Here is a 5,651-nt window from a genome sequence, read left to right as displayed (position 1 = left end):
TGCTTGCCATCTGCAGAAGAATTATTTTATTTATTATTTTCTCCTGGAAACTGCTGGTTAGTACTGAGAGATGCATAACTGAAGGGGCAGGTTATACCTGCAGGAAGCCTCACTACAGCTTCTGGAATAGTCCTTGAGGAATGATTGGCACTATGCCCTACGTTCTCTCTTCTCTCCACTCTATAAACCCATTTATGCAAAGAGGTAAGTGACTGATAGGGACTCAAGACGGGCTTTGTTGGTAGAGTATCTGTGTCTGCACTTGAACGTGGCAGGGAGCCTTGATTTAAATCATTGCATTTCTAAAGGTAGATTTGAATTCAGAAGGGATTAAGGTTGGAGGAGGCATTCTAAAGGGGTTTGGGGGAGAAAGAAGAGGCTCCTAGGAGCCCTTCAAACCATATCGTGGATCCTCTCTCTGCATTCACCCTGTTTCCATCACCCAGCACAGGACTGGATATGTAGTAGACTCAGCAAACACTGTTGTTCATTGATCTAAAGAAAAGAATGTTTCCAGAACCATTGACAAGCAGCTTAATAGCATTCAAGACATGATTCAAATTGTAGCCTGCAGAATAGGTCACTGTTGCATTTGTGTCCTGTATCCCATTACGAAGGAGTCTTATTTTCTTTTGTATATCACTTGAACATCTTCAGCTCATTTCTACAGCATATTTCACCTTTGAGAGTCTTCTGTACTTACTGTCTTTTTCTTTATTTGCCTTCTTTATTTTTTATTTATTCTATTTTTTTTTCTCTCTTCATGACTGAGTACAGACCACCCAAGACATTGAGGCAGGGTGCTGGAGGGCAGTTTTTATTTTTCTGCATTTCCTCCTTTGGAGGATAAATTTAACTTCCCCTTCTGAATACTGTGCTGTACACAGTTAGGCTTTGTATTTCTGCTGAAAACTATGAGTCATTTTTCATAAACAGGGATTGTCAAAAGTGCCTGATTCATAATATAACAGCAGCAAAAACAGAAAAAGCCCCAAACTGAATGAGCTAAAAATTTTCAGATGTTCTACAAAGAGAGGGGGTAGGGAATCACTGTCTTGGGGGGAAGTCACTTGGCTTTTTAGAGTCTTGGTTGTTTCGATTTAAAATTAGGAGGATAATAGCAGTAAAATAGCTGTATAGCCAACCTCACAAACCATCTCCTGGTTATTGGGTGACACTCTTTGCAGGTGTTCATTATCTTTCTGCTGTGTCTGAAGTTTTATAAATATATTAGGCTATTAGTACAGTCTACTTTATCTTATAGGCTATTCAAATTCTTGTACTTCAAAAATAAATCATTTTTTAGAAAAGAAGTTCATATATATAGTATTAAAATTGGGATATTTTAAAATATCCATAGAATAATATCAGATAATGTAGACAATTTAATAAAACCTCCAGACCAGATCCACTTCTGACTGTCCTGGGCAATTATGTTTCTATTGGGAATGTGTTATTTTTAGGGAGGGGGGGATTGAGTTGAGCTTTCCATCTACCGAATGCGGGGGGATTGAGTTGAGCTTTCCATCTACCGAATGCATTGAAGTGAACACTGTATGAGAATTACTTAGAACAAATGGGAACAATCATGTGCCATGTGAGCTGGAAACTCACACAACGCTTTATCTGTGTGAAAGTAGATGACCTAGGGAATGTGCTTCTGAATATTTTTTGACATAGATCACAAGGAGAATTCAACTGATCTGAATTCCACTGATCCTACAAAGGTTTCACACCAAAGAATACGAATGTAGTGACTAACTTTGGTCATATCAGGTAAGTATTATGGTATATTAAAAATAACAGAGGTAGGGTTTGGGAGTAAGTACACCTTATAAAGGTACTGAATATAAAATATAATTATATTATTATGGCATAATTGTATTTTATATGAATCCACGAGTTGCTTATCTAATCTCTGTTGTCCCATCTTTCTCTGCAGTAGACCCCCTCATGTTATATAGAGCAGTAGTGTATCCAAGTAAAATGTCTTCCCTCTGAGTCAGGGCCCCTTAAAGAGTTTTCCTGAAGTCCCGCTCACCTAAAGATATGTTTCTCTGGCTACAAAGAAAGCCAGGAAATACAGTCTTTTTTAGCTCAAATACTAAGAACCATAAGAGAATACAGAAATTACACAGCCTAATGTTTCATTTTAGACTTTGAGAAAAAGGGGCTTCCTTTCCTGGATTTCTTTGTAGCTAGAGAAGGGGGATGTGATGTGCCTGATGCTAGTGGAATAGGGCTTTTGGCCTTACCCTCTTCTTATTCTTCCTGCTTGAAATCCGGATATAGTAGCTGGAGCCATCTGCTACCATGGAAAGTCCTTGAGGATGAAAAGCCATGTGATAAAGATGGCAGCCTAGAGAGAGAGACCCAGCATCTCCAAGGATGGCCGGCAGCCTTAGCAGTCACAGATTGCCTGAGTCTCTACTTATTTTATAGATTTCCATCTTGTTTAATCAGTATTCCATAAGGTTTTCTTGTTAAATGCAGCCAAACCAACCTGAACTGATATATTACCATGCATATGAAGAGTAAGAGGAAAGATAAAAAAGTTAAATAATTCTAATAAATTTATGTTAAAAAAGATACATGGAAGATCTTAGAAGAATACTCTGCTTCTGTTCTCAGAGGAAGAAAAGAAAACTTACTCTTTTTGAGCAAGACCAAAGTAGCGTCCCATGGTGCTACACTTGGGATGTTGGGAACTTCAAAGTAATGTGTTTATTTGCCATTTACTGTTTTCACTGTTTACTCTTTCTTTGGGAACTTCTTGGATAGGAAGGGTGGTAATAGAATAAAAGAGTTTATGTTCTAACCCAATGCCATCTTGATAACATAGCTTAAATGATTGAGTACCCGTTGGATAGAAACTCAGATACAGTGACCTTGCAAGATGAGGGTTATGATCCATAATTTTCATTTCAAAGATATTCAGAGCCCCAGAAATTTTAAGTACATTGCTCCTGGCCATGATGGTAATAAATAAGACCTGGAGTAAAACCAGAGAAAACTTGTTATCACAATACATCATTAAAAGACAGACAAACAAACCTACCACTTAATACATAACCACTATAGGCCCTACTGCTACCCATGTGTATTACTATACTATATACTATCATAACTACTATATTACATAACTACTGTATCGGGCACTGTGTTTTCTCCCAGTGATTTTTTTTTTCAATCCTTACAACATTGTAGATAAGAGAAACTGAAACCATTACAGATTAAGTGATATTATTAAAGCTAAGTGGCCATTATGTGGGAGAGCTGTGATTCAAATACAGTCTTGGTAGCTCTAAAATTTGTACTATTTCCACTAAAAACAAGGGTCTTATAGGAATCTAGGCAGCATATCCCCTTGAGGACCAGGGACTAGGGTCTTGAAATGGAGGCTGAGATCCAGATGTTGTAATTGCTGCAGAGCACTCAGGTTAGATAAAGAGAACAAGTCCACCGGCGTGGGGCATGGAGTCCAATGGGCAGAACTGGAGCAGGCTGCATTCTCTTTGTCTGGTATTATTGTGCAAAGCGGCTTCAGTTAGGGAAGTAGAAGAGAGGGGCTTAGCTTCTCTATTTGTGACTGATGTTACAAGGACACTGCAGAGGTGGTCCCCTGAGTTTAGAAATCCTAGACAGGAAAGACCCTGAGGTCCAGAGCAAGGTTGCACTCCTCTGGTCTCAACAAGCTGCTTTTAGGAAGAGGACCATCTTTTTTTTTTTTTTTTTAGAATCTTTTTTTTTTTAAAGATTTTATTTATTTATTTGACAGAGAGAGATCACAAGTAGGCAGAGAGGCAGGCAGAGAGAGAGGAAGGGAAGCAGGCTCCCTGCTGAGCAGCGAGCCCGATGCGGGACTCGATCCCAGGATCATGACCTGAGCCGAAGGCAGCAGCTTAACCCACTGAGCCACCCAGGCGCCCAAGAGAGGACCATCTTTGAGCCACTCTCCCACCCAGTCGTTCACTAACCATCCTGATTTCCAGTCTTGGCATTGAAAGTCCCATGTCCTGGGAAATCCCTCAGTCTTGAACAAACTGACAGCTGGTCACCCTAATGGACAATGTCTCATAATTCTGGAGGGCGGACATTTGAGATCGAGGTGTCAGTAGGGCTGGTTTCTTCTTGGACTTGTAAGAAAGAATCTGTTCCCTGACTGTCCCCTAACATTTAGTAGTTTGCTGGCAATCTTTAGCATTACCTGGATTGGAGATGTATCATCTGATTTATCTTCACATGGTGTTCTCCTCTATGCATGTCTGTCTCTGTGTCCAAATTTTCCCCTTTTATAAGGGCACCAGTCATACTGAATTAGGGCCCACACTAGGGCCCTCATCTTCACTTAATGAGTTACAAAGACACGACTTCTAAATAAGGTCAGATTCACAGGTACTGAGGGGTTAGGACTTTAACACCCTTTGAGGGGACACAATTCAATCCAAGACAACCAGCAGGGCTACTCTGTCAGCCTGAGTCTTGGATTGAAAATACTGTGGCGCAGACTCACATGGCATATGTGTAGGTGAGAAGGAAATCTGTGTTGTTATAAGCCACATCATCTCTTGCTGCAGCAGAACAAAAAACAACTCCATGGTGTGGCTGTGAAAACGAAATCAGACAAGATACACGAGAGAGCTTTGAGACTTGCATCTATCCCTATGTGGAAATGAAAGTGGCGCTGACAGTCTTTCCCATTCGCAGGCCACTTTGTAATGGAATTTCATCTTGTGGTATTGAGATCCCCAACATCCGGCTGGAAAAACACTGCACTCTAAGGGAGAAGGTCTTTTTGACCTTGCCTCCAGTGGTGCCTGACTTGGGCTGTCCCTTCTTGATACTGGGGTTCAGTTTCCCCATCTGTAAAATGAGGGATCTGAAACTTTTTATGACTTCAAAGGCCCCTTCCAACTCTGATCTTGTGTGCCTCCCTCACATTTGCCACTATTTGCTGGATGGCTTAGATCTCTCTGGGTTGGCCCCGAAGCATTTAGCTGCCAAATGTGTGGCTTTGGAGGCATGTTGCTTCTGGAAGGGCAGCTGTGTCTGAATAGCTAATGGGTTTAATCAAAGAGGCAGCAAATACTGCCTCATGAAGATATGACTGTGTCAAAGAAAAGAGTTATTTCAGAAACTTCCCTCCCAGGAAATGAATGGCATTGTCTGCCTGAGTCAGAAGTGGCTGCAGCATGCCCGCCATAGTGATTGGGATTTCTTTGAGGGACAGGGGGCTCTGGAAGAAGTGGCCAAGTGTCATTTGCCTCAGAAAAAAAGCCCTACAGTGCTCAGTCCACAGGGGAGAAATTTCAGCTCTGATGCTAATGACCTTAATGTCCTTGGGCAGCTCACTTTCTGGGAGCTGCAGTTTGCTTCTCTGAAAAAATGGAACTGAAATCAGAACGTCTTGAGATCATAGGAGTTCAAGGTCATGGAATGGTTTTGAAAGTTTGACCGAATTCGCAAATGCTATTTTAAAAGAGTACATGGTAAAATGAAGAGTGAGACTTTGGAGTAAGATATGGGTTTTAATTTCAGCTTTCCCACTTCTCTGGGCAAACCACTGAACCCCTCAGAGCTCAAGTTTACTCATCTATAAAATGGGGATAATTAAACCTACTCCACAGGGCTTTTGGGAGGGTCAAATGAGA

This window comes from Lutra lutra, chromosome 9, assembly GCF_902655055.1.
Source record: "Lutra lutra chromosome 9, mLutLut1.2, whole genome shotgun sequence".
Classification (NCBI taxonomy): Eukaryota; Metazoa; Chordata; class Mammalia; order Carnivora; family Mustelidae; genus Lutra; species Lutra lutra.
Note: the sequence above shows the minus strand (reverse complement) of the source record.